Here is a 16,120-nt window from a genome sequence, read left to right as displayed (position 1 = left end):
CCTTCAGCATATAAATACATCAGAAAATAACTTCAGTCAACTAGAATTTGAAAATTAAAAAAAAAATCAAGTGCTTTTATCTACTCCCAGCTATTCTTTAACAGTCCCTCAGGAATTCAAAACACAAACACACACACACACACACACACACACACACACTCACACACACACAAAATGCACAAAAAACCCAAAAACATAGATATGATTTTTTTCCTAGTGATCAATATTAAAGCATTATAACTGCTCTTGCGTCCAGGATTTTTGTGATATATTCTCTCCTTTGATGCTAAAATCTATTTCTGTTTTGTATCCATATAGGTGTAGATTTTATTCAGTGCTGAGGGATTCTGTACATAAAAGGTTGGGCTCATTTTCAAATAATTTTGGCTCTTTACTTAAACATATTTACATTTCACTCCAGCCAATTCCAAATACATTCTTTTATGTCTATATCAGAGATTGAAGTCTCTGCTCCCTTTATCAATGATATTTCCCCCAATTCAGAAAAGACTCACTCTGTTGAAGGCTGGAAATGAATACTGAATCAAGAATCCCCAGACCAAGTCATGGGCTTGTTTTCATACAAAAACATATCAATTCCAAGGTCAATATTCAGTCATGCATTGTCAGGAAATGAGCAAAAAGAAGAAAGAGTAATATACTTTAAGCTCATCTATTGGAACCCTACTCTACTCTACATTCTATCTGGGGAATCATCACGCTTCTTAAAATTCACAAATGTAAAGGGATTGTGGATTTTCCTTCCAACTCTAATGAAAGCCATTTCAGTCCTGTGTGCTGTATGTTTGGCCAGAAGTCAATAGGACAGATCTGTGTACCAGTTATAAAATACCATGATCTTTAAAATATAAGTGCATGCGAGCCAAAGACATTACAAGGATGAGTAAGGGAAATTTGTATGCTCAAATATTATACCATGAAAAAAAGAAAAGCAGGTTGGGGCAGCTGGTTGATGTAATGGATAGAGCACCGGCCCGCAAGTCAGGAGGTCCTAAGTTCAAATCTGGCCTTAGAGAGAGAGAGAGAGAGAGAGAGAGAGAGAGAGAGAGAGAGAGAGAGAGAGAGAGAAGGAAGATATATTTCTATATTTCTCCAAAATATACATTATAAAAAGAGCTAAATCAGTCATATAATAACAAAAAAGATAGAGTATAGTTATCTATATACAATTACCTACAAAAATACTCAAATTTATAGATGTCATTTATTGCTGGGTAGATCTTCTCTGGAGAATCATTTAGAGTAAGACTGTATGAGTGGAACTATATATGCATGAAAGGCTCATATAGAATGGATCATGGGTGTATTAAAATAAAATGAGGGTAAGCATAATTATTTGGAAACTATAGCTCAGATATGTCACCTTCTTTATAAAAAGAAAATATAATCTCATCATTTTAAGAGTTGTGAACATGGCAGATTTTTAAACATGCCAACTATACTGCAGGATTGTTCAAAGTAATTCCAAAGTTTTTTATTGAAATACGTCATCCCATACAAAAATATTTATATAAGGTTGAGAGTTTTATACATCACTTAGTTGAGGAGTATATTAGCAGCATCTGCCAATTTGTCAAGTAATAAAACCTATTCATCTCTTACAAAAACTGATTCCATGTTGTAACTCATTGTTTTTGACATAGAGTTAGAAAGTAGACCTTAAAAGATCATAAGTTTAAAGCTGCAAGAATCCTAAGGGGCTATACATTTTACAAATAGATAAACTGAGCCAAAATAAGGTTAAATGGTTTCTCAAAGATCACAAAGATAATACATATCTGTATTAGTAAGTCTTCCTGACTTCTTGTCGAAAACTGTTCCTGATACTCCATATTTCAGTGTTTAGAAAAATACACTGAGTTCTACATAAAGACTTTTCCAATGACTCACAGAAAGTAAGAAGCTTTGCTAAATAATTTACCTAAATAATTTGACTATAAAGCAGATATTTTTTCCAGCATTATTCAGTGCCTCAAAGAAAACTATTAAAGACCCATCATGATCTGAAATTTATAAGACCAAAGAATTGTAGAACTAGAAGAGATCTGAGATGACTTCTTGTCCAATTATCTAATTTTATAGATAATGGCAGATAGGTGGCACAGTGAGCATTGACCTTAACCAGCTCAAACATTTTGTAAGTTTCTGACCATGGACAATTCATATAAGCTCCTCCAGTTTTCGTTTCCTCATCAATAAAAGTGAGAATAATAATAAATCCCAACTGAACTCCTTATTCTTCCCCAAAATCTTTCCACATTCCATATTACTATAGAGAGCAATAGCATCCTCCCAGTTCCTCAAGTTGTAATCCTAGGAGTCATTCTGGATTCCTCATTACAGTTTACCATCCCACACATCCAATTTTCTGACAAAGTATTTCAATTTCACCTTTGCATCATGTCTGTAATATTATCCCTTTTCTCCTTTGCCACAGTCATCACTTTAATGCAGACTGTCATCACCTCATATCTGGATTATTTCAATAGCCTGCTGGTATTTGCCTGGTAAATTCCCTTTACATTTTAATGCATGATCCATTCATCCATTAAAGTGATTTTTCTAAAGTGCAAGCACAATAATGTCACCCCTTCACTAAATAAATGCCAGTGGCTCCCTAGTACTATCAGAATAAAATATGAAATTATCTGTTTAACATCCAAAGCGCTATATAACCTAGCCGCCTCCTCCCTTTCAAGTATTCTTTCACTTTGCTCCTTGACATATATGCTTTGATCAAGTGACACTGGTAATCCCATAAATAACACATTACATCTTTCAACTTTGGGCATTTTTTCTGGCGGTCTTCCATGCATAAATATTTCTCCCTTTTCTGCTCTACCTACCTTTCTTGCTGACTTGCATTCAGTTTGAAGGAAAATATAATCTTTTATAGGAAGGCTGCCCCAATTTCTCCCAATTCTAGTGTCTATCTTCACTTAATTATTTCTTAATTATCCTATGTATAATTTGTTTTGCATATTTTGTCTACATTTTGTTTCTTTCCATAAGATTTTAAGCTTCTTGAAGGCAGGGCAACCTTTTGTATTTGTTTTTTCCTTTTCTTATATATTTTTTTGGTTTTATTATCAGCACTTAGCACAGTAGTAGGCATGATAAATGTTAATTAACTGATTTAAATGAAAAGGTATTTGTAAAGTGCTTGGAAAACCATAAATTGCCTAAGTTACAACTAGCAATAGGGAAAGAGGAGGAAAATGAGGAGGAGGAGGAAGAAGAAGAAAGAAGAAGAGAAGAGAAAACAACAGAGAAAGAAAGAAAGAAAGAAAGAAAGAAAGAAAGAAAGAAAGAAAGAAAGAAAGAAAGAAAGAAAGAAAGAAAGAAAGAAAGAAAGAAAGAAAGAAAGAAAGAAAGAAAGAAAGAAAGGAAGGAAGGAAGGAAGGAAGGAAGGAAGGAAGGAAGGAAGGAAGGAAGGAAGGAAGGAAGGAAGGAAGGAAGGAAGGAAGAGGAGTTGATGATCCCTCAGGAAGAAAGATTAGCAGGAGTGATTAGAATTCAGGCCCTCTGTTGGTGGCAGCTCTTTTCGTAGTGGCTAGAAACTGGAAGATGAATGGATTCCATCAATTGGAGAATGGTTGGGTAAATTATGGTATATGAAGATTATGGAATACTATTGCTCTGTAAGAAATGACCAGCAGGAGGAATACAGAGAGGCTTGGAGAGACTTACATCAACTGATGCTGAGTGAAATGAATAGAACCAGAAGATTGCTGTACACTTCAATGCTGTATGAAGAGGAATTCTGATGGAAGTGGAAATCTTCAACATAAAGAAGATCCAACTCACTTCCAGCTGATCAATGATGGACAGAAACAACTACACCCAGAGAAGGAACACTGGGAAGTGAATGTAAACTGTTAGCACTACTTTCTGTCTACCCAGGTTACTTATACCTTCGGAATCTAATACTTAATGTGCAACAAGAAAATGGTATTTACACACATATATTGTATCTAGGTTATATTGTAACACATGTAAAATATATGGCATTGCTTTTCATCAAGAGGAGTGAGTAGAGGGAGGGAGGGAGGGGATAATTTGGAAAAATGAATACAAGGGATAATGTTATAAAAAATTATTCATGAATATATAATGTCAACAAATTATAAAAAAATTAAAAAATAATAGAATTCAGGCCCTCTGACTAGAATATGCCATCTAGATTTCCGGTCATATTGGTTTTCTTCCTATCTTATTTTCTTGTCTTTATTTTTAGCAAATATATCTTACTTCAAACTTTCTTCAAATTATTTTCAAATTTCTGTTTATTTTCTTTTGCAGATCTCCCTAGGTTAAGACCAAATTCAGCAAAATTTTTCTTTTTCTTCCTTTTTTTTTCCTTTTTCCATTTTCTAATCACAAATTTGGAAATCATGCTGTCATTTACTTCTTGATTTGGATTAGCTTTTTCTTATTTTTCTGATAGCACACCTGACATCTTTTTGACACATTCATAATGACAATCCATATTTCTGACAAAAATAGGTATATTAATTTTTCCAAGACTATATTTATATTGCACTTAATTCAAGTTCAATAGTTATCAAGACACTATTATTTGGAATATTATGCTAAACACTGATGATAGTATGATGAATACTATTTTTTTCTATCCTCAAGAATCAATCAACTGATATTAATTGTTTCTCCTATATTTCTAATGACATAGTAGACCCTTGGCATAAAAAAGACAAAAATTAAGCATTCTCTGACAGCAAAGAAATTATAGTCTATTGAGAAATTCACAGTTCATACAGGGTAACTTAAAAATTTTAGTGCCCTTTTAAACTTTTTGGAACATCTTAAATATGCTATCTATCCAAAGTAAATATCAGTGAGGAGACACTAACAGAAGATATAGGGGTATGGTGGGTTGGAAGGCAGAATCAAGAAATATTCCATGTAGGAGGTGACATGATTTGAGTTTGTTAAAAGTCAGGAATTCCAAAATGTAGAAAGGAGGATAAATTTTATTCTAAAAATAAAGATATTCTATGAAAAGGAAGAGGGAACAAGGACAAAATCAAGTTAACTGGGATAGAGAAAGTTTGAAGGGGAAATTAGATAGGTAGATACATATAGAAAAATTTATGTGTAGATATAAAGATATATCTATGGTTATAAATACATATATACCGATTTATGTGCATTTGTATATGTAAACATATATATACAAGTTCTATTGTGTGTACATTTATTATGTATATTTAAATGTTTATAGGTATACAACATGATTAGAAATGTTAATGAGGATTAAGTTATTGAGGACTCTGAAAAGACTGACTTGGTTGGGCAACCGTCCATCATATTCCGTGGTGCCATTTGGGCCTCATATTAATTTTTTTAATTAATTTTAATAATTTTAACATTTTTGACGTACATCATAGGTAATTTTATACAACATTATCCCTTGTACTCCCTTCTGTTCCGATTTTTTCCCCTCCTTCCCTCCATCCTCTCCCCTAGATGGCAGGCATTCCCATACATATTAAATATGTTATAGTATATCCTCGGTACAATATATATGTGCAGAACCGAATTTTGTTGTTGTTGTTATTGTTGTTGTTGTTGCAAAAGAATAATTGGATTCGGAAGGTAAAAATAACCTGGGGAGAAGAACAAAAAATGCTAACAGTTTACACTCATTTCCCAGTGTTCCTTTCCTGGGTGTAACTGATTCTGTCCATCATTGATCAGTCGGAATTGGATTAGCTCTTCTCTATGTTGAAGATATCCACTTCCATCAGAATACATCCTCCTATAGTATCGTTGTTGAAGTGTATAATGATTCTGCTCATTTCACTCAGCATCAGTTCATGTAAATCTCTCTAAGCCTCTCTGTTTTCTTCCTGTTGGTCATTTCTTACAGAACAATAATATTCCATAACATTCATATACCATAATTTACCCAACCATTGTCCAATTTATGGGCATCCATTCATTTTCCAGTTTCTAGCCACTACAAAAAGGGCTGCCACAAACATTTTTGGGCCTCATATTAAAAAAAAAATAGTATGCCTGTATTCTCCTGTTTCTATCACAAATAATTGAATTAACACATCAATATTCTTTATTGATCACTTTAAGTTTCTCTTTTTCCTTTAACTTCATCTTTTTCTTTTAACCTAACTTTCCTTTCTGAATATATCCCTTCTCCCATTGTTACCAAAAAACCCACATTATAAAACAAAGAGTTAAAAAAAAAGGAATGAGGGGAAAATTCAGACAAATGAATACATTATCAGAGTCTGACAGTATATGAAACATTCCGCCCAGCAAGTTCTCCACCTTTGCAAAATAGTACAGGGGCACTTGTATTTTTCCAATGAACTTTTTTACCACCCCCATCATGTAGGTTATGCAAACATTGCTGATCTCACTTTAACAATGAAGGATATGACTTTCTTTGGCCATCATTTTGTATTTCAGGAGCTTCAAATTTAGGATGTGGATCCAGGTTTTCCTGATGCCATGTTTGAGGTCCTTTAATATAAAAATGAATAGGACAATCAATAAATTGATGAATAACTAGAAAATGCGTAAGTAGATAGATTAATAAATTAATGAGGCAACAAATAGACACATTTATAGATACAGGAGTAAATAAAATAAATATTAAGGAATAAAAAACTAATATCTACATATATATGTTTTACATAGTATCTATAGCATATGTACAACAATTATACACAAACACATGCAATAGATATATACAGACATAAATATGTATACATATATGTATGTATACCATTAGTGATATTTACATACATAAACATTTAAAATGCACAATTATAATTATTTTAAATACTTAAACATTTGTAATACACATGTATGCATGAACTATATTTGGATAAATGTGTACTGTACTGTATGTGTTTTGTGTGTATATAAGTGTGCATGTATACATTCATGTTACAAATGAAAGGGTTGTCCACTGAAAATGAAATCAGGACCCAGCCATGTTATCTAAATAACATTAAAAAACAACATAACAGTTCCATTTATTACTAGACTCATGGTTACTGGGAATAATAGGGGTAGTGTGTGTGTGTGTGTGTGTGTGTGTGTGTGTGTGTGTGTGTGTGTGTTTGTAAGGTGAGTGTCCCAATGTACTTTGTTGCCCATTCTTATAAATTATTTTTTTATTTCCTCTTATTAAATGTTTTCATCTCTTTGAATACAAGCATTCACAAATACATACTCATACATACTGTATTCTTTTAGAAATAACTGCATGCATACCTACATACACACACATAATAGATAAACACACACTCATACAGTGTCTAATTTAAACATTAATTACTAGGAAAAGGCTTTTAAAGAGAATCTGAAATCTTAGAATAGAGGAGGTAAATGGTGCATTTGTGATGTACAAGATCTGGGAAAGCACTCAGCTGGAGAATTGATCCAGAACTGGCATTACAGATGGGATAATTTGTTGTTATTCTCTGCCAGGAGTTAGTAAAAATGTAATATAAAAGGGCACATTTGCCCATGTTCTGATAGCTTCAACATTGAATGCTATATAATACTGGTTCTGCTTTCTAAAAAATATCCTATAATAGAGAACATGAATGTGAACAGAAAAGAGAAAACAGTGACACAGCTGTTTGAACACAGAATACATGGGAATGAGCATTGTAACAAACATGGATTTCCTCGGTTTTTATTTCTTTAATTTGAGTTAAATACTGACTAGATAATGAATAGAGATAGAGAGTAGAGTGTGATTAAATAATTTCAATTACATTAATTTTTTAAATTATGCAAATAAAACAAATGTAACCAGGATAAAAAAAAAAGACATAAATTGAAGAAAAACAAAAGGCAGTTTCTCAGATTGTATTATTTTTCAAATATATAAAACAACTTTATAAATCTAAAAAGAATATGTTATTATCCAGTTGATAAATGATTAAAGAGTATGAACAGGTAGTTTTTAGATAAATAAACCAAAACAATTTATACTCATGTAAAATGTTCTAAATAATTTTAATTAGAAAAATGCAAATTTAGAGATATAATTTTACACCTATCCAATTGATTAAAATGATTGAAGGGAAAAGTATCAAATTTTGAAGGAGAATGTGGAAAACGTGATACCAATACATAGTTGGTGGAATTGTGGATTGATCCAACCATTTTGGAGAGCAATCTAGAATGATTCTGAAAGAGTTATGTAACTGCTTCTCCATTTTAACACAGAAATACCACTCTTAGGTCTATTTCTGAAGATGACTGGAGTTAAAACAAGAACCTATGCTTTCTAAAATATTTATAGCAGGTTTTTTTGTTGTAATAAAGAATTGGACATTGTGGGGTTGCCTTTCAAATAGTAAATGGATGAACATGCTGCAGAAATGATTGTGATGGACTACTGCTGTTCTATAAGAAATGATGAGCTCAATGATCTTGGGGAAAAATAATTGATTAAACTTAAATGAAAGTACGAGTGAAATTAGTAGAACTCAGAAAAAAACTTGGAACTGAGGAAAAAACAAACTTAAGAGTTAATAGTAATAAAGACTGAAGAACAACTTTGAATGACTAAGTTATATTAATTATAGTAAATACTCAAATTAACTAAAAAGGACATATGAAAGAAAATGCTATCTATATCAATGAATAGTATATATCTATATAAAGTCATTCCCCACACATCTTAGCTCTATAGCTATACATCTCTATATTCATATATATATATGTATATATATATATATATATACATATATATATATATATGTATACACATAACCATATGTGTGTGGATATGTGTATCTTTGTATAAAGGTGTATATATACATACATATGCACATGCACATACATATATGTATGTATGTGTGTAACTATTTCTAGAATGGGGGAATACTATGTACATTATAATTTCATGTATTTCAAAGCAATAACAATTGTACATAATAGATGTGCAGTTTCATGTGCAACCATCTTTTTAGTATAATTTATTAAAATTTCATTAAATAAATTTAAAATAAATTTAAAAACAATAACCAGTGATATCTGTGGGAAATATCAAATATCGAATACTTTTTCTGAGCAAGGAGTCAGTACAGTTCTTCATCTCATGTGCTTCCTTCAACATACTTAGGTTGAACATAACATAACGTGCATATAAAGACCCAGTTATATTTATGTTATGTTAAACAGAATTATAAATTAAAATAAAATTGTTTGTTATAATTGCTACTTCTACACTAGAATCAAGAGATAGCTGTGTGAACCTGGGGAAGTCATTTGACTCTTTCTCAATATTCTCAAATAAAAAGATAACATATAACAGAAAGGATTATTGTGAGGATTTCATGAGATGATGTTTATAAGAGCCTTAGCACAGTTCCTGGCACAGAGTAAGCATTTAAAAATATTGATCTCTTTCATTCTTTCTTCATTCCATTATTATTCTTCTTATTTACTCGCTTGTTTCCTTCCTGCCTTCTTTTCTTCCTTCCTTTCTGCCTTCCATTCCAGTATCACTTTTTATAGGAGACATCTTCCTCTTCCCTTGCTACTAGCCCTCTCTTCCAGAACCTGCCCTCCATTTATATGGTATACATTTCGTATGATAAGTTCTTGTTGTTGTTATTGTTTGTTTATTTGTTTTTTTTAATCCTGTTTCTTCCATTGGAATATAAGGTCCTTTAAGGACAAGAACTGCTTTGCTTGTTCCTTCTTCACATTATATCCCTAGCACTTAACATGATGTCTGGTACAATGACTTCTTTGTTACCTCAATTTGGAGATGTCACCTTTTTTTTTTTTCCTCAGCCATTTCAATTAAATTCACCATATTTAGGGCATCCATTACACAAAGCACTATATTCTAACATGGGATCCAAAGATAAAAAAATATCATTTCCTACCCAGAAAAAGCTTATATTTTCCTGATAAAAATACAATTTGTACACAATATAAATAAATATACAGATAAATAAATGCAAATTACATACAATATAATATCAAGTGTTTTTGTCCTTAGTTCTCACAGAGAACCATGATATCAGAGAGGTGATGCCATCAAATGCAAGGAAATTGCAAGGTCAGCTGTCTCATTTTCCCCTCCTAAGTCATCTGGGTCAAGTGGCAATATATAGATCAAGATGGCTAGAGATGGTCCTGGATGAAATGGGAAACATTGGCCTTTTTAAGCTAAAATCTTCAATGGGTCTCAGTTTGAATGAGATCTTATCCATTCCGTGATTAAAGGTAGGTAGCAACTGAAGCAAAGGATTTCCTTTTTCATATAGTCCAAAAAAATCTAAATTAATAAATTTGGGAGGGGAAGATAAGATGATGTGAATAACAGAGATTGAAAAACAAAAGTTCCCTTCCAGGAGGACTCTTGGAGAGGAGTACATTCTGTACTCGAGATACAATCTGGACAAAGATTGGGAGGTAGATTGCTCTGAATTGTAAACTAGAGATTTTTCTGCTTGCACCATTAATAACAGTGTTAATTGAGAAACAAGTGGGAAAATGTATATGAAATATTTTGAAAACTTATCAAAATCAATAGAGTTATAAAACATTATTATTAATGCCATGCAGACACAAAATTCAACAGACAGCTATCATTTCTATACTTTAAACATGAAATCAAACATTCAAATCTGATTGTAACTGCTACTAACATCAGATAGGAGGTCTCTGAGAAATGTTTTTACTGTCCATTTCTTAATTGAACCTACAAATGGCAGAGATTGTTAGAGTATTGGTTGCTTGAGAGACACCATGAAGCCCTATTTCGGCTGCATAATGCTGTTTAAAAAATCCTGTCTGCATATATCAACTGTAAGTCATAGAGGAAGAAAGCTTTAAAAATTAACACTCTCTCTACCAGTGGTAAATGTTCTTTCCCTTTTCACTTTATCCTATACAAGAGATGTTGATTGCAAATGCTGCCTGGACTGCATCATTAAGCTCAGATAATCTATTCCAGGCCTGGGAAAGCAAGCAGATTTGTATGGGTGCTTATCAAGTTAGGCAACCCACTTAACTGCAGGAATTATTTTGTTGTTGTTGTTCCTGCAATCAGTATGCATTTAAAATCAAAGGGGGGAAAAATCCCTAAATATAACTTGACTGCCTATAGACATTTAGATTTCTCAGTTTAGGTTCCCTTGAGTGTCTCTGGACATGGGAAAAGGATCTTTGTTTTTCCTTTGTTCTGTAAGAGCACCATGACATCAGGAAGGTGATACTATGACTTGCAAGTGAATTGGATTTAAGTAAGGAAGGGATGTGCAAAGTCACCAACCTGACTTTCTTCTCCAATGCCATTTGAATCCAGTTGCCAGATAAAGAAAGAGGATGACTAGAGATGACCCTGGATGCAGTACAAAATTTTGGTCTTTTTAAGTTAAGGTCTTTTCTAGCTCTCAGTTTGACTAAATTAATGCCCATTACATGATTAACTCTAGGTAAGAAATGGGGAATAGAATATTTTTTACCTAGTTGTAAAAAAAAAAAAAAACAAACAAAAAACAAAAAACAAAAAACAAACAAACAAAAAAAAGTGTAGGAAATTTCTAGCCAATAAAGGAAGAATTGTTATGTAAATTCACTCTGAGCCATCAGAGTACACACTATATATATCCAAGTGAGGCTTGGGCAAATGCCTTGTTGACCAATCAATGACAGCTAAAGTGATTTGTTTTGAAATCTAGACTATAAACCCCAAGGTATTTTGTGAAGTTTCTACAATCAAAATTTATATTCTTCTGGGCCAGAGTACCTGCAACTAAGAGTATGATTTCCTATGTAAACAGAGATAGAAGAGGGAAAGAGAAGCAGAGATGGAAGGAAGGAAGGAAGGAAGGAAGGAAGGAAGGAAGGAAGGAAGGAAGGAAGGAAGGAAGGAAGGAAGGAAGGAAGGAAGGAAGGAAGGAAGGAGGGAAGGAAGGAAGGAAGGAAGGAAGGAAGGAAGGAAGGAAGGAAGGAAGGAAGGAAGGAAGGAAGGAAGGAAGGAAGGAAGGAAGGAAGGAAGGAAGGAGGAAGGAAGGGAGGGAGGAAAGAAAGGAAGGAGGTGAAGGAAGGAAGGAGGGGAAGGAGGGAAGGAGGGGAAGGAGGGAGAGAGAGAGAGGAAGACAGGAATAAGCTGTATTGTCCAATTGGAACTATTCAGGATATATTCCCTATATGTTCCATATATCATCCATATATCAGGATGACTGGAGATAATCCCCATGGGAGAGCATAATCTTATATTAAAAAAAAAAAAACAAAAGAAAAAACCTTGTATTCAGGAAAACTGCTTTTATGGAATCTTTTGGTTGATTAACATTAACATTGGAGTTCGGGTCCTTTCCTTTACAGCTGCCCCTTATTTTATGTATTCTCACCCCGGGATTATCATTTCATTGGAATTGCATTATAAGTTGATGGTTATATTTGAGCAGCAGGAACACAAGTATTGCTTTTTGAGTAAGACTATTTTTTCTCCTTTTTACATAGTTATGGGCCTCAGTATAAATGTAGACTCTTCTTAAGCTATGAAGCACAAAATATGTTTAAAAATGGTTATGTTGTGCTCTGTACTTAAACATTTCATTGTTGTCTGGCTCACCACTATGCCACAGTGAGCCAACACAGCAGGATGTTAGTGGAAGGTATTTAACACTGAGAAAAAGAGAGATTTAATGTGTATGTAGAGAACCAATCAGGAAGCCCACCAACAATACTAAAAAAACACTATACTTAATGGTTGTAGTGAAAAATGGGAAAGCCTATAATATAATAGAAACTGAAGCCTGTATATTTACAATGATTGAATTTGGTTTTGTTTTCATTTTCTCCCACCAAAGACAAAGGGGTGGGAATCAGTATATTTATATTTACCTTCTTTACAGAATTAGAGAAACATCAGTATAGAATACCTTATATCTTTCCAGGGGTGGCTATGTAGGTCAGTGGATAAAATACTGAGTTGGAGTCAGGAAGACCTGAGTTCAACTATTGCCCCAGGTACTCCCTAACTGTTTGACTCCAGGAAAATCCCTTATATTCAGATCAGAGATTTTATCTGTTTCATATTTAAGATTATTTTATCTTGAAGGATGCATATCCTGCCATGTTGAGGGAATTTACTAAGTATAGATGAAGCACTGGCTAAAGTGTCAACTCAGCATCCAGGAAGACCTGAATTCAAATTCTGCCTGAAAAACTTACTAGATGTGTGACTTTGGGCAAGGAACTTAATTAACCTTTGTATATCCCAGTTTCCTCAAATTTAAATTTAAAAGGAAGCTAATATTCTATCTTTCATGGTTCTGGTAAGTACCAAATAACACAATATGTCTAACTCAATTAGTAAAACTCTTGGAACATAATAGATGTTAAGTAAATGTTGTTTGTTAATATTATTGTTGTTGTTGTTGTTGTTGTTGTAGTTATAGGAATATTTATAGAATCTCACAGTGATAAGAGAAATAATCCACTATTTAGTCCAAACATTATCTGAAAATGCAGGATAACTACATCTTCCTCAAAAAGAGATTGGGCCCTTGCTCAAGGACTATTAATGAGAATCACCAACTTCTGAAGCAACCTTTTTTACTTCCAATATAACTATTAGAAAGGATCACTTATTTTCCTAACATCAGTTCAAATTTGTCTTTTTACTACTTGTAGCTGGTCCTCCCCTTCTCTATCTTCTGGAGCTATGAAGAAAAATCCCTCTTCTGTGTCACTGTTGCTGTTGCTGTTATTTGTTCTCCATTCTCGAAGAGGGCCATGACATCAAAGAGGTGATGCTGTGACATGCAAGTGAGTTGGATTTAAGTGAGGGAAGGCTGTGCAAGGTCACCTGACTCACTTTTACCTCCAGAACCATCCGGGTCCAGTGCCAAGATATAAGTCAAGACATGTGATATCTCTTCATATGTATAAAATGGCTATTGTTTCTTATCTAAATCTCATTTCCTCCTCAGTAAAAAGCCTCAATTTCTTCTTCTGAAACTTCATATGTCATAACCTCAAAGCCTCACATAATATAGAAATAAGAGTCTAAGAGGAAGGACAGAACAACAATCCTAACACATAATACATTGTGGAGCTCAATAAAAATATTTTTTTTTAAAACTTAAATTATTTGTATGCAATGACAGCTGCTAATTATAGATGAGTTATCTATTCCTCAAAGCAAACTTCTACTGAGGGAAATATCTTGTTGGCAATATTAGATATAGTTTTGATATGGACTTTAAATAAAGCTGATTTGTTTGTTTTTTTAAAATCCATAAAAGTACTTTCAGACAAACTGGCATCAGAATTAATGTCTTTGTCATTGTTAGGAAGTGAATACGTTTCCCCAAGCAATATTTTTCATCCTATTATCTTTCACCATCCACTGTTTCATTTTTGACATTATTTTGAAACCAAATTGATTAAGTAGTTTATGCAAAATAAATGGTTAATATGCATCAATGTTTTCATTTTGTTGAGTATCTAAGGCCATATAAAATTGCAAGCAGAAAAAAAATGATGGGATACCAGTCATTTTGACTTCTTAAGAACCAGCAATTTCTCTTTTGAGCCCTTCCATGTGCCCCCACAGCAGCTGATGATATTGGCATAGAACTGTGCAAATAAATTAAATGTCAACGTCCTGAGAAGAGGAGTAACATGTGCATATATTTCTGATAAGCAGATGTAATGTTTGGCAATCTAGGAGAGGATACGTTTTATTAAAATCACTGAAGCCATTTCATAGAGAGAGATAAGCTAATTCTGGCAAGATACCATCTTCAGCAAATTTCAAGTTGGCCATTCTAGTGTTCTTATAGATTTAGAGCAGGAATGACCTCAGGGATAATCTCAGTTAACACTTTCCTTTTATTATTATGGCTCTATCTACAGATGAAGAAAATGAGTCCAGGAGAAATAAAATAACTAGCACCAAGTTCATATGCATTAAAATCAAACTATTCCAAGCCTGTGACTTCAAATACAATATTTCATTCTCTCTCTCTGTCTGTGAAATCATTACAGCTAATTAATAAATAAATATTCCATAACAATCTAGTATGAGTCAAGTACTGTGCTAGGTTCTGGGATATAAAAAAAATGAAATATAAAAAAATGAAAAATATTTTTAAGAGTCTTCATCCTATGAGGAAAAAAATAGTATGTGAGGTAGTATATCTACATCTATTTATATCTGTATCTGTCTATCTATTTATCTACCTATCTAGTTAAACATATGTACAAAGCAAATGCTATCGAATTTGGAGGTCACTAACTTAGGGAATCTATAATGGCCTCTTGAGGAATATGACACTTTAGGTAATCATTGAAAGGAACTATAGGCTTTAGTAGATTGAAGTCAGGGGGGGGGAAAGGTTATGGGCATGTAGATAAATACCCTTAGCCAAAACTCAGAGGTTAAAGAAAGTATAAAAGAGGGATATACCAAGATTAATTTATGCAAGACTAGATGTCATTGTGTCAATAAAATATCTAATGGATTCAGTTTTGGCACATTAAGTAGTCTTCCAGGCATTCTGGGACTTTGAAAAAATGGGGGGGACATTATACGTTTTCTTTCTTATTCAATTTGTTTTATCAGAATCATAACCATGCTATGGAAAGTAAGCATTCTACCAATGTAAAAAAAAATAAGCTTGTCTGTTAAGGATTTCTTAGGGAATAAAAAATTTAGGATTGCTTTTATGAATGTGTGTATATGAATATATATATATATATATATATATATATATATGTGTGTGTGTGTGTGTGTGTATGCATATCTTTGTGCACTTATCTGAACTTATTATAGAGCAATACACATGAAAAATCATATCACTGTATCTACACAATACATGTATGCATATGTATGCCTGTATATGTTACAAGCATTAAATATAGCACCTAATACCTGCCAAAAATAGTGCTTAAGCCTTCATAAATATAAAGTCATTTGAGCTTCATCACAGTCCTGCTTGAGACTTAAGTGCTATTATCATGCCCATTTGGCTGTTGAGAAAACTGAAGCAAAAGGGCCTTCCCAGGGTGTCATAATTTGGAATTATCTGGAGCTGGATTTGAACTCAGGTCTTCCTCA

This window comes from Sminthopsis crassicaudata, chromosome 3 (assembly GCF_048593235.1).
Source record: "Sminthopsis crassicaudata isolate SCR6 chromosome 3, ASM4859323v1, whole genome shotgun sequence".
Taxonomy (NCBI): Eukaryota; Metazoa; Chordata; class Mammalia; order Dasyuromorphia; family Dasyuridae; genus Sminthopsis; species Sminthopsis crassicaudata.
This window is presented reverse-complemented; position numbering follows the sequence as displayed.